The sequence below is a fragment of the Mesocricetus auratus genome, unplaced genomic scaffold, assembly GCF_017639785.1.
Source record: "Mesocricetus auratus isolate SY011 unplaced genomic scaffold, BCM_Maur_2.0 Super-Scaffold_100022, whole genome shotgun sequence".
NCBI classification, from domain to species: Eukaryota; Metazoa; Chordata; class Mammalia; order Rodentia; family Cricetidae; genus Mesocricetus; species Mesocricetus auratus.
The window spans coordinates 20414548-20439951 of NW_024429203.1; the positions used below are offsets into that span (position 1 = coordinate 20414548).

The 25404-nt window shown below is 41.7% G+C and overlaps 1 non-coding gene across 1 annotated transcript; it reads right to left on the bottom strand.

The window, feature by feature from the left end:
- Positions 1-9365: 9365 nt before the first annotated feature.
- Positions 9366-9528, bottom strand: LOC121133591. Its single transcript, XR_005870473.1, has one exon. It is a non-coding gene; the product is annotated as a U1 spliceosomal RNA (small nuclear RNA).
- Between the last annotated feature and the right edge of the window lie 15876 nt (positions 9529-25404).

A 25404-nucleotide genomic window follows, 5' to 3' on the forward strand; every position in this document is an offset into this window, starting at 1 on the left:
CTGAACCTTTCAAAAGCTTCATTTATCTTTCATTTGGAGGATTTCCCAATGACTTTTAATTACATGTATTCTCTGTTGGCAGGAGTAAGGCAACGAAGTACAAGGCTTTGTATATCCTTCCTCACAAAGCCAAAATGGTGTATTCGCTGTTAATGAACAGATGGAATGCAGGGGATGCAGTTGCAAAGAAAACCCCACAGTTAAGTGCTGCTTGCTTACAGAGGCAAGCCTGGGAAGGCAGCTCCGGTAACATTTCCATGGTGGATTTCATGGTCTGTTTGGACACCTGAAGTTTTCACTGGGGTTGCTCTCTTGCTGCTGGGAGCACCACTTCCGAACTAAACTGGAGGCTACACATTCTGCACACTTAAAGGATGCTGATGAAGAGCCGAAGAAGATGCTCGGGGAAGGAGGGGGAGGGGGAGGTGGGAGAGAGGGGGAGGGGGAGGGAGGGAAGAGGCATGGGGTGATTGTCAGAGCAGGTGAGGCCCACCATAGTGCTTCTCAGGAGCACTGAAGAGTTCTCCGTTATGCAAGGTGAGAGGAGACAAGAAACAGACCTCATTTCTCAATACCTATGACGCCTTGCTCCCAAAGCTATGAATCCATCTTCCTGCCTCTTGGCAGCACAGCACTCACATAGATTGATTGGGGGAGGATTTTTACCCCCTTCACTTTTCTATATTCCCAAAGAAAGGCATTCTAGCCTTTCTTAACCTTACATTCCAGAGTCTCTCGGTGCCTATACTCAGGAAATACTTCCTCAGGTTTAACTAAATCCCTCTCTGCAATATGAGACCATCGCTATCCTCCAAGGACTCACAGAACAGCTGCCTGGCACCTTGCCAGTCACACCATTCCACGTTTCCATTGTTCAGGGGAGAAGCAGCTCTAGGTTTTGCTGATTGGCTCTTACCACCCAGTAGGAACTCAGGCCAGAACACCAGGCTGCTCTGAGGCTGCTTCCATGGGACTTAAGGCACTTTTGGGAGGCACTATTATTCCAGGACTCTGAAGTCAGCATATGTGACTTATCCATTTCTGAGAATAAAATGCTCTGAGAGGGGATTTGAAAGCTGGCTGGGAATGTCTTTATAGTGCTTCACCTAGCAATTATAACTGTCGTGTTTTTAAAATACCAGCTCAGGTACCCCAGTCTGGTCCTAAGGTTACTATGTAGCCAAGGATGGTCTTGAACTCTTCTTGCCATTACCTCCGAAGTGCTAGAATTCTCCCACCATGTGTCATTATGCCAGGTTCTAACTCTCATTTTTAAAGATAAAGGTGGGCTCAATCAAAGACCACATAGGTAAGAAAAGAAGCCAAGGTTGGCCCTCAATTTATGAAAGTACAGGTTTTCTGTCCCTTCTAATATAAAAAAGTGGCTTTCCAGGGATCACTAGTCATATGTGTTCTGTGTTTTGAGACCTTAGAGGACAGTGCGGAAGAAAAGGAGCACAAAGTCTCATTGAAAACTACAGACAAGAACAAGGTTTCAGTCACTAAAAATGTGGAACCAGTTAGAGGATTTGGTTAGCAAGACAGAAGAAGCCGATATAGGCAGGGAGGTGGTCTTGGGAGGTTTTAGAAACCGAAAGTTCTGCCCAGCCCAGACCTTAATTCAGCACTGTTCAAGCCTAGGTAAGCTCACTCCTAGGAAACAGAAGAATAATACTTTCACACAATTAGCAAAATAAAAAGTAAATGACAAGTAATAATGAATGAGCTATCAAATATGAGAAACTAAATAAAGGTTTGAATGATCATATTCAGGAGTGAACAGAGCAAATTGAATGGAGTTAGGTTAGGAAAGGTTTTATGGAAGAAGAAAGAGATTGTGACTCGGGGAAGAAGACAAAGTAAGCTGTCATTCTTAGCCCCCACCTCCAGCAGGGATGTCATATTGGCCTTTGAAAGTGAGAACCCATGCTGTCTATCTCCATAAGCCATGGTGTGTCATATTCCTGTAACAGCCTATCACGGGTGAGACCATGGGTGGATGGCTTGTGTGATTCCAGGGAGCTGCATTAAAGCAACAGAGTGAATAGTCACTTTGGTATAACACCATCAAAACTTGAGTGTGCTGTGATGTTGAACAATTATTAGTATGGATAACTTCTGGAAATGTTAAATCTAATGACCTGACTTGCTTGCTATGAACCTGTTGCTTCTGATTTATATGCGAGAAATGACCTTTCCAAGACCCCATAAATTACTGGAAACGGGGCTGTTGCAATTCTTGGACACTTCCTATTGATTGATTAAGTAAATCATCTGCCAAATGGAAATCCAATTGGAAAGGAATACATTTAAATGAATTAATAAGTGTACTGATAAGGTAAAAGAGCAGATGTAGCAAGAAAGGATTCTAGAATTGGTGGGAAACTTTTAAATAAGCTTTAAACAGTCAGGAACCAGAGAAGGGAACCACTGGGTGCTCATACGGACTGTGTTAAAAGAGATTTTGACATTTGCCCAACCCAGTGTGGCTCTGTGGAACGCAAACCACAAGGCCACAATTATTTCCAAAGGCATGCAGCACTTCTTGTGGCTGAATGATAAGCTGGTTAAGGTGCCCAGACTGAAGGATTGTGGGAAAGACAGCCTGTGCTTCCCTGCTGCCAAGTCATGATGTGGGTTTCTGTGGCTAGTGAAATGAAGCCAGAGGGTTTCACAGTCTTCATCACTCTGAATGTTCTTGCATGGTCTGCTAGAAGCACTCAGAGGCTCTAGTCCAGAGCCTCCTAGGAAAGCGTGTTCCCCAAATGCAGGTGAGAAAAATAGAAAAGGAAGAAGATCATGATATTTATTGAAAGTCCACTCTGTACCAGGTATTGTGCACATTGTTTCAGTCAATCTTCCTCACAGAAATTTGCAAGACAGCACTTCTAAACTCAGTTTTAGAGGCTAAATGTAGAGCTGAGACTTTAACCGTGGTCTGATGGGCTCTGAAGCGTAGGAGGACTGTGAGTTTTCGGGTTTCACAAATTTACCTCTGAAAAATACAGGAAGGTTCACTGAGCTGTCAGTATGTATATATGGCTTTGATAAGTACAGGCTTCAAAGCTGTGTCCATGTCATAAAACATGGGTTAAGAGGTTTAAAGCTTATTCCAATGGTCAGTAGAAGTCAGAGAAGGTTTCAGAAAGGAGTTGAGATTGGGGTTGTCTTGGCTGGCTTTCCATTGATGTTATAAACATTCTGTCCAAGAGCAGCTTGGGGAGGAAAGAGTCTATTTGGCTTTCAGTTGCATGTCACAGTGCAAGGGAAATAAGGACAAGAACTCAAGATACGAGTCTAGAATCAGGAACGGAAGCAGAGAACATGAAGGAAGGCTTGTTTCCCATAGAACATTCTATTTCATTCTTATACCGTCTACAGCCACCCATCATGAGGGTCACTACCCCATCCACTAGTAGGCTTAGCCCTTACATTTCAATCATTAATCAAGGAAATGCCTCACCAACATGCCTACAGGGAATCTGAATAGAGGAATTTTGCCAATTGAGGTTCTTCTTTCCAGATGACGCCAGTTTTGTCCAATTGAAAGAAAACAAAAACAAACCAGGATAGGGATATGGCCATGATTTTCTTTCCCACTTCTAGATTGGAATTCACTGTTCTTGGGTGTAAGAAAAGGCCAACTGAAAAAGCAAATGGAGAGGAGGAAGCAAGCCCTAGCTCTGGGAAGATAGCAATAAAGCTCTGGATTAGGTGCTAATCAGAGGCATGGCAGATATATGCCCAACAGGATGGCCACAACAACACTTCCCATGGACAGTCCTCCAGAAACATGTAGTTTTCCATAAAAAGGTGGAGGCTATGTCTTCTCCCATGAACCTGGGCAAGCCTTTCTCACTGCTTCAACTTATAGGGTGTGACCAAAGACTGCTATGACCTTCAAAGGCAGGTCAGAGACACCAATACAAGTTATACCTGGTTCTCCTTGTCTCAAGATGTGGCCATTGGAAGCTCGCTGTTACACTGTAGAAAAACTAGCAAGCTACATTGACAGGACCATGCGGAAAGAAATGGGCTTCAACTGAGCTCCTTGTCATATGAGATATGTAATAGTAGTATGGATTGGCATGTTACTATCTGAGGAAGACATGATGGGGCAGGTCTTGCAGCATTTAGTTGATGTGTCCTGTGTAACACAGAACAGAGATAAGGGTTCCTGTCTAAGTCCTGCCCAAATTACAAATTTGTAAACAAGCTTGGTTACATTGCTGTGTTTGCTGATTTTTCATGTGGTGGTAGACAGGTACCCAAACTGACACCCATCACAAAAGGAACCAACCAGGCAAGGGTTTGCTGGTCTGTCAGTCAATGGCAAATGACAACTCACCTTCAAGTGACAGTGACAAGCGACCTTTGTCAGCTGTACTTAACTGTGCCCTATTACTCTGGAAAGTGAAAAGTTTTGGCTTGGATGTACCATGCATCAATGTGGTTCCAACCGTCTTGTTTCCAGAATGTACATTCTTAGGGCAGTGGGCATAGACAAATTATCTGATAGAAAAACACACACAGTCTACTCACTGTGTCTTAGACAAAGTGTTAGACCTTTCAAATCCATTTTTCTCACCAAATATAAATGAAGAAAAACCTCCTACACCCACTAAAAAAGATTAGTATACAGCCAGTCTGTGCCAGGTACAAGATTCAAACTCAAGACCAAGTCCATTGCTTTGTGTCTTTCCTCTACATTATCTTCCATGTTTTCCCCCAGTTTATTTCAGTTTGGTTTGGACACATGTGCACTGTTGGCTTTTATTTTTCAGCACTGGGTAGTGCTAGTCAGGGAAATATTCAGGTGCAGTGGTACATCTCCAGGCCCACTGTTGACTTGCTTGCTGGGGATTTATTTTCCTTCCTGAGCAAACTAGTTACCTTTCTTGGCTACTATTCTTAAAGAGAGAGTTTCATTCCTGAAACACACACTCCACGGCCCCATGATATTGGAAGCAGATGGCCTACAGTATGTTGTGAGACATGGGAATCAAAATTAAAAAAACAGAATTCTGTCACGGTTTTGGAATGCTGTGCTTCAATGCTGAAAGGATGTAGAGGAGGCTTTTAAAAGCAGGGTTTTCTTCTTCCTTACACTGACCATTGCCTTTGTTGAAAGGACTCTTGAGATCAGGGTGGATATATGTCTTACAAATTGAAGTGCACAGAGTTAGCCATGTGGGGCTTCTAGCCATGCACTCTCCTCAGGCAATTGAAGAAACAAGAGCCTGACACAGGCTTCTAGATGCTCAAACGTGAAGGGTTGCCACTCCCATTTTGGAGGATAAGAAGCTATGGGGCCAGCAAGACGTGAGTCCTCTGAGTGTGGGATGATCAGTGACTGCTGCAAGCAGGTACCAAGGTTCCACCATTTTGTCCTGGCATAACCTCTGCATACAGTGACCTCGCTTGAGCCATTAACTGTTCATCTTTACTCATGAGTTCCTAGGGCACAGCTGTGCTCTGCCAGCCCTGATTTCAAGTTGCTTCTGAAACATAAGCCATCAGAACATCATCCAAATGTCCTCTCAATAACCCAGCTGCATCATTCTCCCTCCCCTGCAACAGTCATTCATTTCTTTCTTAGCAGGCTCTTTTCCAAATCTTTGACATGGTGCTACACCTCATCATTGCCACCACCATGGAACATGCCAGTTTGTCAGTTTTAATCTGTCTAAAATCCTGCTACCACCAGCATAAACCTTCGGATTTCTTATATGTTGGTAAAAAGATTTCACACATTGATTTTTGTGGAGCTCTGATTTCATGCAAGCTAAGCAAACAGTGGCAGGTTGGTTGTTGGGGTAATGAATGCTCCATCAGATTAATAGGAATCGATGGCATTGGCAGGTTCTGGAGGAGACGCAGGGTCTGGGATCTGGACAGCACACTCTGCCAGAACAAGACAGATGGTTAGAAGCCAACACTCTTACCTCTTTAACTTGATGGGCTCATTAGCAGATTTCTCTCCTTTGGGTCTCATTTGAGTTTCTTGATTTTAAATGGCACCCCGTAGATTGCCCACTAGTCTGGAAAACTACTGACAGAGGCTTCCCATGACCTGGCATAGAGAATATTCTACTACCCAAGTTTTATTCAGTAACCCAGACAGTTAGGATTATTGCAAATAGGTGCTAAGGATACTACTTCTCCAGTGAACTATTGGAATCCAGATAATTAATGTTTCCTTGTTAAGAACCATCTTTTCTCTAAACAAATATGCAGAAAAAGATCAACCCCTGTATTAGGCACATGATCTCCATGGAAGTCATGAAAGGTGGATGACATTGTCAACACCATTGTATTTACTCTCCTTACTTTGTAGGTAGGGAACTGAGGGTTGAGAATTTTGTCTAAAATAAAAGAGTTAGAGAATAGAAAAGACAGACTTTGTCTCTAAGTCTATAGGACTGGGAAGCCCTGTGGTTACTCACATTGGTAACATTTCAGTTTATCACCGGTCTCAATTATGATGATGGATGGCTAAGCCTGTGGCCAGTGTTTGTGGCATTACATTATTTCTTACTCATGACTTCTCTTCTCCCTTCTTCTTGCAGATCCCAGGGATTCTCGGACGTCTTTCTCTTCCCTTTACTTTTTGAGACATCTTTCCATCCTCAGGGTTCTCTCTTCTCCCATACTTTTGTTCTAAATGAGTATCACCAAAGGAAAAGTGCAGTGTGGGAAGGAAGCTTTAGACCCATAATGGTTCTTATAGTCAAGATTCAACCAATAGAGACACTGACTATCTCTCTCTCTCTCTCTCTTAAATATCTCATTGTTGTTTGCAGTAATTTCCTTTCTAGGTGGCATCTTAGGTTTTCTCTTGATTTGGGTTGGCCTCTTCCACTGTAGCTAGAAAGAGCTGTTTGGATTATGAAGATGGCTCTAAACCAGTTTTACACTCTTTACCCAAGTCTGAGTTATTTCTACATTTCTTCATCCCTCTATTAGTGGCCAGCCTCTCAGATGGAGAAAATTCCTGTCAAAGACCCCAGAAGCTCACCCACATGCTTCAAACTGTCCTCTGCAGATGCTTCTTCACCCTTCTCCTTGGTCCTGATGCTGTATGTGTCCTGGTAATTTGCCCGCAGGATGTTCTCCAGCCAGACTCCACTGCTGTCCCTGACTGTCTAACATCTTTTTCTACATATTCTGCTTGTGAGTTTCCATCATGACTTTTTTCTCACCTCTGTGTCTCTGGTCTTTTGTTATTCCTGCCTGAAATAACTTCGTCCCGTGTTCCTTCATCTAAGAAGTCAATATTTCCCACAAGTCACATGTATCTTGAGAATATTAACATAATCCCATTTCCATTTTCTGCCCCCTATAGGATATTATGATTCATTGGTCCCTTCTTTCTACTGTGAGCATAGAAATTAAGAAGGCATGTCAGAGAGTATTTTGGTAGCATGTTTGTCTTAGAGTCCTTTAGTGAGGTTGCTGTAGCAAGGGAAAACTTCCTGAACAAGGACAAGATTAAAGCACTCTTTCACTTACTCCTTTATTCTTCCATTAATTACTTAGCTATTTGGAAAAAAATAAATGGGTTTCCAGAGAATGTGAGGCCTATGCTAGGATGGCTATATGAGTATCTGGCTCCCTGGGCCCTGGCTGTTCTGGACCTGCTCCTCTGAAGCTTAGCAGTACTTGCTGACAGATTCAAGCCTGACTATGGGAGAAGCCAGTGTAGACTATGGAACACCAGACTACAGTGAGCAAACTGCAGCATGTAAAGATTACTCTGGTGCCCATGGGACTTCACAGTGGACCTCTTCTAGATGAGCTAACTTGACTGGATGCCCAGTAACCCCCAACACCATATGGGAAATACAATCTGAAATTTTATGGAGAAGGAGCACGTCAGCCCGAACCATAAAAATACACATTTTCTTCAATTTCTCTATGATTTATGCGAGAATGACCCACTGTTCAGATTATGGCATCTACTACACAAGACTTGATCCATGAAAAATCTGCCACTATCACTGGTAGATGTCTTTATGGTCATGAATGCATACTAGAATCACTAGTATGGGAGCCTGCTTTCAAAAATAAATTTTCCTATGGCCTTTGAAGACACTTTCAAATGATGAATAACTAGACCTTATGAAAGAACCCAGCTAGAAATTTCTAAGACAGACTACAGAGTCACTGAATTATAACTTCTTGTTATGTGATCCAGTGGAAGAGGAGTATAGTGGTAACTGGAATTCCTTACCGTCTTCTACCCAACAACAAGAGCAAGGCATTATTGCAAATCAACCCTGTCCTTACTCATCATGCTGTTCTCACTCTCAGAACTAGAGAACTAGTCCCACGCATAACTGTCTCAGACTTCACTACCCTAAGCAGTACTCTCAAAGTGCACCCCGCAGCTTTATAGAATGTGTAATAGACAGAAGTGAATGAACCGCATGGACTTCAGAAGACATTGGTTTAGTGCATGAGGGTATTTGGTCATGAGACTGTGAGGCCAGCACTGATGACTTCACCCTATGGGATGTTGGTCAACACCAAAGACTCCTGGGGTCAAACTTCCACACACAGCTTCATTCCTGTGGGCTTTACAGCAAGAAAAACATGAGGATAAGGCAAACAATAATTTTCATCCATGATTCTAAAGCCGGGTCTTCTCCTCCTGATACAGTGTTTAACCCTCATCATGAACTTGAGGAGTCAATGATTCTTTCCAGACCCCCACAGGTCTACCTGTTAAATAGGCTTCCTTTTATAGAATCACATATTCAAGAGCCCAGAGAAAGGACTGAGGAAGCACAAAATCTTAGGAAATTTGACACCTGTGTATGTTAGGCTTCTTGTTGTTTTGCTTTTGCTTTACAGTATTTACTTTCTGTTGCATCCTCAGGACCTGTCAAAATACATGTCACTTTGTAGGCAGGCATGCATGAAGTGTAAAAGAAGGAATGAACCGGAGCTTTGGTAGTCATTCACTCTTTCAAGGGCAATCAATAACTTAAATTTAATTTAATTAATTTTGAGACAGGGTTTCTCTCTGTAACAGCCCTAACTGTCCTGGAATTAGCTCTGTAGACCAGGCTGGTCTTGCACTCACAGAGATCCTCCTGCCTCTGCCTCCTAAGGGCTGGGATTAAAAGTAAATGCACAACAGCCTGGTTCAATACATTTTTAAAAGCTTGAAGAGGATCTGAGTTTCTGTTTTGCATACATCTTTCTTTCTCAGTAGTCAATTTACAAACATCTCAACTTGAAATCACAATCTGCATTTCATTTCATGGGCATAGATGTCTGTGAATTAGGAATTCTGTGTCATTGGCTGGGATACCAGGCACTCACATAGTTAAATGGCCTCTCTTTTTATAATTAACAAACAGGGAGAGCATGAATGCCATTTCTCACTACCACAAATTATGTAGTTGAGTTTCCTGTGTTTAGGGAGATTAAAAAGGGCTAGCATACCCAGAGTGTAATGGATGAGCCTCACCCTAGGAAACTATGTTTGTGATCATAGTCTCTCCCACGCCAGATAAGCATAGTGCACTCTTAATGTCATTCCTGATATGGGGCTTAAAGTATGGACCAGTGTCAAAGAAAAGGAATAGAGAGGAGTTAGAGTTAGATCTAGGTGGAACTACTCAGGCTCACATTTGACCTTTTCTCTGGAAACCGGGAACAGGAAGTGTTGTAATACTAGGAAACTGGCAGAGATGGCCATGTGGAAGAGATGTGTGCATATTGCCAGAGCCAATCATCAAGCTAGTTATGAACCTCCTTGCATCTTCACTGATCATAAATATCAGAGAAGGCTTGAGATCTGCCTGATCAGGCCCAAGGGGCAGGACACCTATTCTTCCATGGGACTCAGGCAATGGAAGAAGAACAATGTGATAGCCACAGTACCTTCTCTTGACAGTTGTTGCCTGTGATGGCTAGAATATGAGATACCGTCATGGGCCAACTGTTAAAAACTTGGTCTCTAGCTAGTGGACTTTATTCGAGAAGTGTTGAAAACTCTAGACGTGGGTGGAAAACTATAGGAAGTAGGTTCTATAATCATGTTTCATGGAGTTGTATCTGCTCAGGCATCTTAACGCCTGTCTACTTCTGGGTCACCATAAGGTGAAAAGCTCCCTCATGCACACACATCTGCAATATTTTTTTGTCTTGCCTCATACCCACGGTAACAGAGCTCAGTGTGACAAAGCCCAGTGTGACAAAGCCTAGTGTGACCGAGTTGGCTTGCCGCGGACTAAAACTTCTAAGAGTATGAGACAGAGTAAATCTTTCCTCTTTTAAACTGTTTCTCTTAGATACTGTCACAATGTCAGGAAACTAAATTGATACGGGAAAAGTGAGGTCATTTCTATGACCATTGCTCACTACATGGTTCAGAAGACATTAGAAGTAATTTGTGAGAGAAATTTGTAAAAGGCAAGCTAGAGAGACACTAGAGCATTGTGATCAGGGTCTTATCTGTAGTTCTGATGGGATTTTAGCATATCAGAACAGTAATGGAAACACAAGACAGTAGAGATTCATCTCACAGTTTCGGGTAGGACTCTACTGGGAATTGAAGTAGAGACCATTCCTTCAGACTTGGTGGAAAGCTGAGTTTAAGTATGACAAACTAGTTCAAATAACGAAGAAATGTCAAGGCAGGCTATCATTTACTATGATTATTGCTGCTGCTTTTAGCCAAGTTTATAATGAGAACTGGGAGCAAAGGGAAGAGATTTGAAAAACAATTTGGCCAGCAAGTAAACTCATTAGTACATTTCTCAATTCTCATCAGAGAAGTTTTTATTTGCAGTAGGTAGTAATTAATGCAAAGACGCATAACTGGCCAAGGTGAGGAGAATAAGAAATTGAGGAATCTCAGTCCTTAAAGAAACATCTGTATCATGTCTGCATCTCAACAATCACCATGGAAGAGGAGGTTTAAAGATTTCGAGAGCCAGATGTCCTGGAAGATTAAGAGGAAATAATGTTTTTCAGGCACAATGGGGAAGTACCATTTATGAACTGACTGTGGCTGTGACAACATACATGAGACCTCTGCAGGTTTAAGCCAGAAAAACATACCAGCATGGAGAGAGGAGGTAGGCATTAAGTCCCACACAGAGCTTAGCACCTATTGACACATAGATACTGGGACCAGAAGAGTCAGTTCTTTTTAAGGGTATGGTCTTTAGTTGGAAGACCATGCATTCAAGAGTAAGTGGGCAGCATAAATTCAACATGATGTGGTTTTTGCTATTGACATTTTATTAGACCCAAATAGGTGGGTAGGAAAAGTAGGGTAGATCTGAAAGAAGTTGGAAGAGGGTGAATATGGTCAAAACATGGAAAATTCTCCAAGAAGTCTTAAAAAAGAAAATTCTGAAAATGGAGAATTGGGCAGTTCAAAATATTAAGACCACTAAAAACAAAGCCAAATACTTTACATTAGGACACTAGGCAACATGATAAAGTGTCTCAGGAATCTGTTGGGTCACTTAAAATCATACATGATTCAAGATTACTTAAAATTCTTTTCTTTAAGAAGAAATCCTAGGGAGTTGTCCTTGCACACAGCCATATAGGGAAGGTATGAGAACATGTAGACATTTAAATGACACTGGACACTATAGCTGTCATTCAAGGAACCCTGTTACTGCTCAGGCTAGTGACAGATCTTTCCCATGATGCTGGATTTGGAGACTTTCAGAATACAAGAATAATGGTGTCATGGAGGGGTCCAACTAGATTTCAAGCAAAAGCATGACATACTGTGGCAGAAAAGTTCTCAATCTAAGCAAAGAAGTGAGCTTTCAAACACAAGAGGCACTTAGAACCCCAAAATAGATGTGACCAGAGAAAATGCACAATGCAACAAATAACAATCAAGATGAGAAAGTTACGAAACAAAGGGAAACTATTAAACACTTCAGTGTAAAATGCTCAATTCACAAAGCTGAAAAAATCAGCATAACATCAGCAGAAAACTTGAAGTCTAGGAAAGCATGGGATGATGTATTTCAAACCCTAAAAGTAAATAATAGCAAATGGAGATTGCTACATCCAAAGCCAAATTTATCTTTTAAAAATCCACGGAGAAGGCCGGGCGGTGGTGGCGCACACCTTTAATCCCAGCACTCGGGAGGCAGAGGCAGGCGGATCTCTGTGAGTTTGAGGCCGGGCTGGACCGATAAGCCTCCAAAACAATACAGAGAAACCCTGTCTTGTAAAAACCAAAAAAAAAAATCCATGGAGAACAAAAAACATTTAAACCTAAGTACAAACAAAAGTTCTCATGACCACCAAGCCAGCATTGAAGAAGATACATTAAAGGAAACTTAACCACTAAGGCGGAGCAATGACAACCTCAACCATGAGAATACAGGAAAAAATAAATTTCTTATGAGTATTAGATGAACAAAGGAGAACTTGGAGTGAATCAATCATGTCCACCTTGGCAACTCACCAAACTCTCATAAAGCAATAGGGTAGAAACAAAAGAATAAACAATTGAACCACCAGAATAACAACCATCAAAGTTAAAGAAATTAGGGAATCTCTCTTCATACTAACTCTAAATGTACATGGCTTACTTATCCAATTAAAAGATGAGGAATAGCTGTTTGGATTTTAAAAACAAGGTCAAACTTTTTGTTGTCTACCAGAAAAACATCTCACTGGCAAAGATCCATGCAGACTGAGAATGGCAGGATGTAAGTAATTTGCAAAGCAAATGGAAACTAAAAATACGTATACCTGACAAAGCTAGCCAGAAGCGATAAAGAAGGTGACTACATGTGTTGTTACATATCAGTGTTCTCTGAGCTGAAATGTTCCCTCTAGGAGGTAAACAAAATTTCACATGGCTGGGAAAGAATAAACTTGAAGGGTTCTCAAGAGTTACTGCCCAGCTTTATAGAATGAATAAATCACTGATAGAGGAGATGAGATACAGAAGGAGATATCGTGGACCTGTCCAACTTTCAGAGAGAGTTCCAGGGTTGCAGCTCTCATGAGTCATCATCTATGTTGGGGTAAAATTTTTGGTGATACTGATGATTTGAATCATACCTCCTACTGTAAGAAACCTCTTACTCATGTTCCTACTAGTGACCCAATACAAATTCTGGTTCACCAAGTTGGACTTTGGTGCAATTGTTACTTTGATCTGCCATGAGTTTCTAGGGTGAATGTGTGTGAGTGTGTGTGTGTGTGTGTGTTGCATCTCCCCACAAAAAGTCTTTCACACAGGTTTATGAAGGAGACCCAGTACAACAATATGTTACAATGATTGTAAATACAATTGCACCAAAAATTGATACCTCCAATTTCATAAAAAAGTATATTAAATGAATAAGAAGAACAAGCAACGAAATTCCACAAACTCATCCAGAAAACAAGTGATAGCAAATATTGGTGAGAGTACTGGTGAGATGAACTCTTATAAGCTGCTAGTGGGGATGTAAATTAGTCTAGCCACTATGATAACTAGGATGGAAGTACTTCAAAAAGCTACAAATAAAACCCCCATATGGCCCAGTTTTACCACTCCTGTCAGCAAATCATGGGATATTGGTATACCCATATTTATCATTCATACTACTATGCATTCAACTAAGATATTGAGCTAGTCTAGATTCCTAATGATAAATGGACAGAAAAATATATGTGAAATATATGTGATATATGAATATTAATGAATTATATAAATATGAAACTCAAAAAGACAACTAGAGATCTTTGTATTAAGTAAAATAAGTCATATTTAGAATGATAAATATTGCATTTTTCTCTCATGTGCAAGCACAGGCGATCCAAGAAGAGGGAGGACATGAGCCTACAGTCAGCAAGGCCATAGGAGTGGGTCTCCTCAAGCCTATTAGGGCTTACAGCGCATAATCACACATAATTTCCATGCCAGGCTTGGAGCTACAGAGCTTTTGTACTGATGGTTTTTGTTCTGGTTATGGTTAGCTCTTTCCTCACTATTTCCCTAATATTCCCCTTGGACTTGTAGTTTGTAGTCTGTGCCACGACATACTGAAAGTGTGTGGTCTATTCTTGATTTGACAGGGGCGCACCACTGTTTGCCATGAGTCCCAGAGGAAACCTTGGACTTGAACTTTAGAACTTCATTGGAATGAAGTTTGTGGGTGGGGAATCTGAGAGATGGACTGGATGCATTTTGTACCAAGAAATGACCATATGCCTTTTAGAGACTTAGTGTTGGAAAGGTCATGGAGGGAACATGTAATGTCCCCACAGGCTGAATGCTGAAGCCTTGGTCCCTAGCTGGTTGTTCTATCTTGTGAGATGATGGGCCCTCAGAAGCAGAACCTGCCCAGAGGAAGTAGGTCACTAAAGACGTGTCCTTTGGTGGGCTGTATCTTGTCCTTTTTTGTCTTTCTCTTTCATTTTTGGCTGGCAAAGGGTCAAGATGTTCTTCTGCACATTCCTATTACCATGAGGGTTTCTTTGCCCCTAGGCTCAAGGCAACAGTGACAGCCAATCATAGAATAAAACCACTGAAACAATAGGCCAAAGAAATTCTTCCTTACCTGCTTCTCTTGGGCACTCACCACAGCCGCAGATGTACTAACACACTGCCCAGACTCTAGGTGAGACTGTGAGAGCTGCAGTAGAGCTATAGGTAGAGCTTTTCCATTACACTGCCCAGACTCTAGGTGAGACTGTGAGAGCTGCAGTAGAGCTATAGGTAGAGCTTTTCCATTACACTGCCCAGACTCTAGGTGAGACTGTGAGAGCTGCAGTAGAGCTATAGGTAGAGCTTTTCCATTACACTGCCCAGACTCTAGGTGAGACTGTGAGAGCTGCAGTAGAGCTATAGGTAGAGCTTTTCCATTACACTGCCCAGGCTCTAGGTGAGATTGTGAGAGCTGCAGTAGAGCTATAGGTAGAGCTTTTCCATTACACTGCCCAGACTCTAGGTGAGACTGTGAGAGCTGCAGTAGAGCTATAGGTAGAGCTTTTCCATTACACTGCCCAGACTCTAGGTGAGACTGTGAGAGCTGCAGTAGAGCTATAGGTAGAGCTTTTCCATTACACTGCCCAGACTCTAGGTGAGACTGTGAGAGCTGCAGTAGAGCTATAGGTAGAGCTTTTCCATTACACTGCCCAATGTACCAGCTGGCAGTGGCAGACAGTGTCTGCTGCTATGGCCCATTGTGGATACACAACAGAACAGCTCTCATCTAAGCAAAGCAGACTCAAGATGAGTGTCTAGCACATCTCCACACACAGGGCATCAACATGAAATCAATTCCATGCAAATTTACAGAAAGATTTCATCTGAACGTTCATCTGCAGAGTCAACTGACAAAATTCTCCACCCATCTGCTCAGCACAGACAAAGAATTGAAAATACCCTCTCTCTGTCTTTCTCTCTCTTTACCTCTGCGTGTGTCTATCTGTCTGTCTCTCTTTCGTGAGTGTGTGTGTGTTTGTGTGTGGACACACAACTCACGCACACATGAAGGTACCATGGCACACACGTGGAGGTCGGATGGCAGCACTGGGCATCACTCTTTTAGAAACGGTCACTATTGGGCGGTTGTTTATCCCTGCACATGCCAGGTTAGCCAGTCACGAGCTGCAGGGTTTTCTCCTGCCTCTGTCTTTCATCTCACCTTAAGAATGTTGTGTTTACAGACATAGACCACCATTTCCAGCTTTGTGTGGATTCGGGGATTATAATTCAGGCTCTCCCACTATCGAGGGAAGTGATTTATCCACTGAGCCACCAGCTCCACATTTCTGGAGATATCTTTTAAGTGACAATGTAGACAGAGCTGCTATGAATATCTTTTCTGTGCGTTTCAGTTTATAGTGCTCTGATGGGTGCAGTGACCGTGGCCCCTCCACACTCTTTTACTAAAATGCTCGGTGGAAGAGAAAAGCGCAACAGCCCATGCAGCCTGACACACTCTTGTTCTTCAGGATCTTATCTTATCGACTGTCCCAATAGCACCTTGAAATCATTAGTCGAGTGTTTGCCCCCACTTGTAGGAATTTGCCGTGCAATGCTGATCGTTATGAGGAATGATGTAGACGGCTCACCAATATGCCTCTGCCACCAAAATTAGTCTATTATTTATGTTTGCTTTGGGCAATTACCAATGAACTAAGATAAATAAAAATAATTGGCTTTCAACTGGCTAAATGGATTTGTTAATTATTCACCAGTAAATTAATCAGCCGATTTATTTAAGGGGAATACATGGAAGAATCTCCCTATACTCACCATTTGAAAATATTGTTGTAAACAAGAGACAAAGTCAAACAAAAGCCAGGAATATAGTGTGGAATGAAGGATGAGTTGACCTATAAGCAAACCAAATGACCAGACACTAGGACAAGAAAATAGACTCACTGGTTCTGTCCTCAAGGAACTTTGAATCAAGGAAAAGAGTCCAGATACTTACGGAAATCAGGGAATAGCACAGTTACTTCTGGTTCAAATCAAAGGAACTGAAAAGAAACCAGCCTGTTTGGGTAGAAGGACACAATTTAAAAAGCTATAGTATATAAATTTTAAATTGGTGTACATTGACTTGCTTGGTGGCACAAGCATATTCGTTAGATTAGAAATATGTAGGATCTAAGTATTGAGTGACAAATTATTCAGTCTCTCCTAGGTGAACACAATCTTCGTATGCATTCCATCAGAGTCAATTTTGTACAAAAAAGGATTCTGAGTGGTGTAAAAATCACTTTATGCAATAGTCTTATGGGTAATATGTGTGAGCTAGTGCAGCAATTCTTGGCACGCAAAGAGCTCTCGTATAAAAGAAAGATTTGATGCATCTGTTGAACTGCAGGTTGCAAAAATATCTGGGTAATTCAGAACTGATCCTCCCAGAACCTGGAGGAATACATACATCGAAGATACGCAACAGTGGTGATGCTGTCTGCTGCTAGGGGCTGCCTTCCTTTGAAAAGTCCCAGATAGGAAAGAATACCATAGAGAGATCTTGACACTGGAATTGAAGAGTCCTGCCGTATCTTCAGACCTTACAAACAACAAGATAATGTGAAAAAACCTGTTACCTAATGAAATTTATTTTATTTTTTGATTTGTGGGTTTGTGCATGTATATATGTATGAATATGGATCTTCAAAATTGCCTGCATTTAAAAATACTTACGTCTTGGAAATAGTCCCTTAAAATGTATCTGGAGCTTTCGTCTAAAAACATTTGCTTGCTTGCTTCCCTAAGATGCAAAAGAGAAAGACTGCATGTGAAATCCAACCACATTTCATAATAGAAGCCTGACCTTCAGAAATGAGGTTAAACTCATTGAATTTTGTTATTTTTATCCCTGAAGTAAAGAAACAGCACACAGACAAAGGAGCATCAAGAAGATGAAATGGCTCATTGCTGTCATGCTGCCTGATACATATTAGGTCTTAGTACACAGAAGCTAGTATCAAAATTATTAGTAATATTGCCTTGGTCTTCCCCATCCTTATTTCAGCACTCATCCTCCCCTTCTTTTTCTTCCTAGTATTTCCCTCCTCTCATGCCCCCAACTTTATCTCTCAAGGTACCAGGAGCAGTGTCAGTGTTCATCTGTCCCATTCCTTCTTGGATGCTCTCAGTGGCGATCGAGAAAGAGACTGGCCAGAGTGTGCAGGGTATCAAACAAATAGACAGGCAAGAGGGAGAGAATAAAAGAAGACAGGAAGCGAGGAACAGAACAGGCCAGCTCTTCCCTTTACCCCACAACACCACAAAGAGGAATAAATGCATGAAGGAATATCCATGAGGAAAAGATACTGTCCCAAGATCAGGTATGAGACCTTGGATTGAAGCAGTATCTCATGGAAAGAGCCAGAAGGAAATGAGAAACAAGAAAGAAACTGCCAGGCTCAGAGAAAGGGCAATGAAAAAGATAGATGATCTTTTTAAAAAAAAAAGATAACAAATGAGGCTCTGATAAGTTTAATTTTCTAGGCCTGGGTGAAGCTTTGCCTAAGCTACAACTAAATGGAAATATAAACAGCTGAGAAAGACGCTGGTGGATAGGAACTGACATAATGGACTATATTGACTCTCAGAAAGATAGGAGGGACCTTCTTAAAAGCATAATATTTTACATGGTCATTTATCAGGCTTCCTCTGGGTGAGTAGAATCCTTGGGGGGAGGTAAGTGGATTGGCTAATCTTAGTGTTTTGTTTAGAGTGCACCCTGCACTGGGCTAGAAGTCAGTTAGCTTTACTAGGCAGATGGGTGGGAGGGTAGAACTCCTGTCTCTCAATAGCATTCATTAGCTGACTACTGAACAGAAGACCCAACACCCACTTTTCTCCATCCTCTCTGTGCCTCTTAACCTATCACCTCTCCTTCGGGTCCCTCCTTTGAAGAACCAAGCCATTTTTATCTTCCTCGTCTCATAGAATCTAACTAATTTATGGGCCCTCTAGGTGTTTGTCCAATGGACACACTCACCTGTTAAAAATCATTCACTCTTCCCCAGTTGCAGGCCCATCCACACACATCCCCTCAGGTTCCTGAACCTGAATTTTCGCCTGTACTTAAGAGTGGGAGTGTTCTAGTTTGCTTTCTGTTGTTGTGATAATAGAAGCAATTTAGGGATAAAGGGATTTACCTTAGAGTCCTTCCATCATCAAGAGAGGTCAGACAGGAACCCAAGACAAGAGCAGACACAGGAATCATTGAAGAAAGCTGATTACTGACTTGCTCTTTTGTTTGCTCGGCATTCTTGTACAGTGCAGGTTCATCTGCTAGGAATGGTACTTCCCAGGGTCTTGGGCCCTCTCAAATCAATCAGGTACCAAGAAAATGCCCCGACAAAGGTGCCCAGGGGTCAATCTGATGGAGATAATTTGTCAGGACAAGTTTTCTCTTCCCAAGTGGCTTTAGCTTGTGCCAAGTTGACAATAAAAAACAACCATTACAGGGAGGTTCTCTAAGTGTTCCAACACTTCCCACCCAGCATAACCTTTGACATAGTTCTTCTGTGTAGCTGGAGCCTGTTAGAAGCCCCAGATGTATTTTTTAAAATACTTGTTTGTTTCTTCTTTTGATAACTGTCTGTTCACCTCATTAGCTCATTTATTGATTGATAGGTGTGTGTGTGTGTGTGTGTGTGTTTGATTTTTGCATTTCTCAGGGAAATAAAAATTAAAATCATTTTAAGATTCTATTCCAACCCAACAAGAATGATAAATATAAAGAAAATAAATAACAACAAATGCTAGGAAGGATGTGGGCCAAGAAGAATCCTGATTCATTGCTGATGGGAGTATAAACTAGCATAGCCATCCTGGAAATTGGTATGACGTGATCTCAAAAGATAAAAATAGATCTACCATCTGACCCAGCTATACTATTCCTGGGCATATACACCCCCCACCCCTAAAGACTCTATCCTAGCACAGAGACACTTGTACATCCATTTAATGCTTCCTCACAATAGCAAGGAAATTGAACCAGCCTGGATGTCCATCAGCAGATGAATTGATAAAGAAATTGCAGCATATACACACAATTGAATGTTATCTAGCTGTTAAAAATGAAATTTTCGGGGAACTAAATGGATCTAGAAAATATTACATTATTATCCGTAGTGACCCAGACTCAAAAGTTACTTAAAAAGACAAAAATTGCTTATTCACTCTCTTATGTAGATCCTAACTTTGCAGACAATAACTAAATGTTTATATATATGCAAATAAGGAGTGTGAGAGTGGGTATATACTTTGAAAATAGACAACAGGAAAAGGAAACAAGAGGTGTAGAGAAGGGAAGGTATTGAGGGGAGCAAAGGGTCACAAGTGATGTGAATATAAAAAGGAGGATACTGAGGATGGGAGTGATACAAGATGGAGAAGGGGTTGGAAGAATAGAGGGTAAGGAAAACAAGAACAATTTTTGAATAATTCCCTAATGTAACTAAATGCTGCATGTGCAAACAACAATTTTAAAAGATAAAAAAGACCATGATGCAAAGGACTGAACTAGGAAGAGCGTTGAAAGATCAATATCTTCACCAGCTCACAGCTCATTCTTAGATATGTTATCTGAGAGCCTAAGAGCCAGCTGAGGGCTTAGTAAAATGCTAGTGTTTCATGGGTTAGATCTAATCAGTGAAGGTAATCGTGACATTCTGGTGTACTTGGTCCATAAAACACTCTTCTTGGTATTTCCCATCTCTGGCACAAAGGAGGTGCTATAGATGATGTTGTGATCACTTGCATTTTGACAGTTTTAGAGGCTGGCATGTTGACATATATCAGTGGGTTAGTCCTGAATCTCTAGAGAAACAACCAACAGGATAAATATATATTAAATGTATTAGATATGGTCAAAGTAGTCATACAATGGCTATCTCACAACAGAGAAGTTGAGGACCAGGTAGTTGCTGATCCATACAGTGGGATGTCTTAGCAGTCTGGTGCTGAATGCCTGGAGGAATCCTGGAGAGCAACTGCTCTGCAGTCCATGTTGGAAAACTGAAGAACCTGCCTCTACTATCTGTAAAGAAATCTCCAGCAAACATAGCAGTAGGGTAGATGATCTCACAAGTGAAAGTGAAAGCCAAATAAGAGGACAAAAAAGCAAAAACTTTCCTTCTTCTGTACCTTCTTATCTGACCAAGAAAAGTCATTGATGTTCTCTTCTAGGAGGTCTCGGTTGTGTTAAGTTGACGGTTAAAACTAACCATCAAAGTCAGATTTACCCTAGTCTATCTGAGCAGGATTGTAAAGTCTACCAGACCTAAGCACTCAGCCCTTGAAGAATCACCCTAAAGACTGAATTGGAATGTAGGGATCTTCTTAAATTTCCCACCCCCAAGTTTTTCATACCGCTACACCAAACAGATTAGCATTCTCTCACTCCCAACAGCATCATCCTTGTCTGCTTCTGCTACTTGGTGAAACAACTTCTTGTGTTCAGAATTTACATAACACAAAGATTGTTTCTTAAATCCATCACTCTGTTGTATTGCTTCCTCTCTTCAGGCACATCAAATCTAGAGCAGAGAAAGAAGGCAACACAATCACTTAACCATATGAAGACCCAGAGGCACATCAAAGACTGCCTCCGGTTGGAAACACTGAAGACAAACTTTGTATCATCTTCTGTGAGTGTGTTTCTGGATGAGATTAGCTCCAAGTTAGTAAACTGAACAAAAATGACCATTCTCAGTGTGGACAGGCATCTTCCAGTCCACCCAGACTTCAAACAGAGCAGAAAGATGGGGGAATAGAGAATTCAGCCTCTTGTTTTTCTTGAGCTAGGGCATCCATCTTCCTTCTCCTGCCCTCAGATATCAGAGTTTCTATTTCTTACGCCTTCAGACTCCAGAATGTATGCCATCAGTTTTCCTGTTTCTCAGCTTATACCCAGCATATTGTGGGAATTCTCAGTCTCCATTGTTATGTGAGCCAATTTTAAATAAATGTCTATCTATCCATCTGTCTCTATCTGTCTTCTATCTATCATCTTTCTCTCTATCCACCAATCTATTTCTATGTCTGCCTTCCATTATATCTAAGTATCTGCCCGTCTATCTACATATCATCTACCATCCACTTATGTGTACGGCTGATTCTGTTTCTCTGGAGGATTTGACTAATACAAAAACACAGCAGATATTTCTAGGGCATCACTAAAGATCCTGATCATGTAAAACTTGTGAAAAAAGTTAGGGTGTTAACTAATTATGAAGCCATACATATGCACATACACACATCTTAAATTTGTGGATAGAAGCTGGATGGTGTCAAGTTTGCTTGGATGTACAAGGGCTGTCTCCAAGACTGACCTAAACGAAGTTGTCAGTGAGAACCTAAGATGATCAATTAGGCAGGAAGTGTCTCCCTTTGAGGTTCATTTCCACCCAAGACTGTGTCTCCACCATCGATAACAATTCCATATATTTCCATCGGTTCCCGAGCATGACAACAAAATTGTGAGAATCAGAATTCTTTTACTTTCCTATCATGCAATTATTTTCAGTAAGCAGAAATATGATTGCCAAATTGTTACGAATAGTTTCAATATAAGTCCTACCAGTTGATCTAAGGGCTCACTTTCCATCTAGATGAACTTCCAACCACAAAAAAAATCCCAGCTACAAATCCCACACTGTCTACAATCCAACTCAAGCTCTGCTTCCTCCTAAACTATGAGTCTAGTGTCAACCTTGGAAACAGAAACACACTCTCTTAGTCTGTTTTTTCATGGTACTTCAACCCTTTAGTTAGGAAGATGTGAATTTTCCTGCTATTTCCTGCACTCAGTTTACCATCTTTGCTACAGGCATTCTTGATCATACCTCAAGCTCTCTTTAAAACATACCTAGACATCAAAGCTCAATCTCAGCAATATATTTCTTTGCAGGGCTTTCTCCAGCAACTTATCCTCAAATTGATCACCTGGCAAATGAATCAATTAGATGGGTTGACCATTTGATTTTCACTTGGTGTTTGACTTTTGTCTTCTCTAATAGACTGTAAATATTTCTGGGTCTTAATATCAGACAAACACACTGGCTTCAGATAGTGGTTTTGAGAAAGTTGCTTGTCTATGCCTCAGTTTCCTCTATGAAAAATGGTGAAAATATAAAACCTCATAGAACCAAAGCGAGACCAACTTAAAGTAATTGTTCTTAAAAAGATTAATTTTTTTAAGTGTGGGTAGGAGAGCATGCATGCCACAGCATGTGTGTGGAGGTCAGAGGACAGCTTTACAGAATCAGTTCTCTCCTTTCACAATGGGTTCCATGGACCAAACTCAAGTCATTGGACTTGGCAGAGAGTTCTTTTCCCTGCTCAGGCATCTTTCCAGCCCAAAGTTTTGTTCCTTAAGTATCAGGTACTATCCACATTAACCTGTGCCTGAAACAAGAGTGGCTGGCTCACTGTCCCAGTAAGATGTCCTCACAGTACATAACAACCTCCAGCCTTGCTAACATTTCCCCTCCAGCATCTGATAATCTGTGAACTTTCCCTTAATTTCTCAAACCGTGTGGTAGAAGAAATCTTTCCATACACACGTTATATGCATGAACATACCTGTGTGTGTGTGTGTGTGTATACACATCACCTGTTTCCTAAGCTTCAGTAGACCTCCTAAGAGTCGTGAGTTAATAAACAGACACCTTTGTAGATAACATCTCCCTCATTGTCTGTGAAGGTGCCTTCACTTGTTGTTAGTGGAGTATTACTTTCCTGAGACAAAGTCACATGTAGTTTCAGTAGCAAGGAGCCATCTATGGCATTATGGCTGAGTGTTATCTGTCTAAAATTCACACATGGGAATCCTAATCCCACTGTGCCATTGGGGAGATATGGCCTTGAAGGAAATGGATAAGGATAAATTAGGGCATGACGCGGAACCCAATATTGTCCATAGCTTTACACAGGGTAGACACCAGGGATATGCACTCACAGATAAAAGGCCATGTGAGCACCCGGCAAGAAGTCTGACATCCAGAAGCCAAGGAGAAAGAAAGTCAGTGTATCAGTACTTTGTCTTTGGATTGCCTAGGTCTGGAACTATGAACTGTTGTTAAGCCATCCAATCTGGAAGCCCATATGATCACAAATCTATTAACAAAGATGCCCTCAGTTAGACAAATGAGTAAAAGCATCCAACAAGCACACAGAAACCCAGACCACTTTATAGGGAGGAAAGGAAATGAACACCAGACAGACATGGACTGCCCTGGGCAGCTCCTGCTTGGACCTCTGTAGGGCTTATGCAAGGAAGGGAGAGGCCATGGGGCAGCAGGGTCTGTGCTAACTGGTGATGTGGTATGGAGGTGGGGGGGGGAAGGGTGAAGGAACACTGGCCTGCTTCCCATCTGCATTTGCCTCCCCCAGCTCTCATTGTCAGTTTCCAGGAACTGGTTCTGATCTGATGCATGGGCTGCACTTAAACTGTGTAGCCAAAGTAATTAACTCCTGTGACCAGAAGTGCTGTGTCAGCACATCCATTCGCCCGGCTGTCTCAGCTCCCTCGGAGCCAGCCATGTCTCTGTGTAGCCAGTGACTTCCTGGGGATGATGGAGGTCAGGGCTTGAAGAAGCCAAACCTCACAGAATACAGGGCTTGGAGAGCACTGAGGTTCTTCTCATTGCACCTTTGCTTTTCTAAGCCCCTCTCATCTTCACACGAATGTCTTCCACCAAGGAGAATCCTGGTGTGCAATCCAGAGACCCGGTTGCAAATCCCATCTATACAAATGACTTCAGATTGATCTGCGGTTTGGTTTTCCCCCTTTGACAGTGTGAAGGTTTTAAGTGGTGAGATACACAGAGAACACTGGACCTTACCCGGAGAGACTTGCTGCTTCGGGCACCATCCCCTTTTCAATGTCTTTGTCTATACGTAATTGAATAAACTTTATCACCCATAAAGTACCTGTTAATCTAGAATTCTGGTGTGTGTGCTATTTTTAAGAATCCCTGAAGGAAAAAAACCTCTCTCTCTCTCTCTCTCTCTCTCTCTCTCTCTCTCTCTCTCTCTCTCTCTCTCTCTCTCTCTCTTCTGTGTGTGTGAGAGAGAGCATCTATCTCTGTCTCATTCTGTTTGTCTGTCTGTGTGTGTGTCTCCATCTCATTCTGTCTGTCTGCCTCTCTCTCTTTTTCTCCCTCTCTTTCTCTGTGTGTATGTATGTGTGTGTGTGTGTGTGTGTGTGTGTGTGTGTGTGTGTGTACGAAATAGCTAGGTAGTGTAAATATTCCCTAAAATACCGTAATCATTTTTCCTTTACTTTGTTTAACTACAAGCATCACACACTGCCACAGTGACTCTATCCACATACTAAATAATGCTAACCAAAGAAAAAAATGTGTGATGTTAGGTCAACGGAGAAAACATACATGTGGAATGGAGAAAATCCAGCTGAGGGAGGCTGTGGGGAAGAGTGGAAGAGGGACACTCTAAACTGCGTATGCCAGGAGATGGAGAGAAACTCGCCCATGTGACTCCCTGGCTACTCGGAAACGCCAAGACTCCACACAGTCATCCAGAGCACACAACGGTTGCATTCACTGCTCCAGAGCCATCCGATGACCCACATGCTTTGGCGCTAAGACACAATGTGTGTGCCAATCCCCAAAGTACAGTCCGCTAGAACTAGAATCTGCTGAAGATTAAACAAAAATTTATCAGGTAAAACCCAGATATGATAAACTTCCCAACAATAAGAGGATTTGTAAAACTACATTTAAAAAAGAATGAGAAAAGGAAAGGGGGAGGAAGAGGAGGTCCTGTCTAAAACAAGGCAGCCATTGGAACTTACCAAGTAGCTCCTTTCATTAAGGACAGTCTCCTTCAGTTACATTAATTTCTCCTAACCCTTTTCGGGGCAGTCCAGAGTGAATAATAGTTTTTGTTTCTGGCTGAAGAGATGCCAA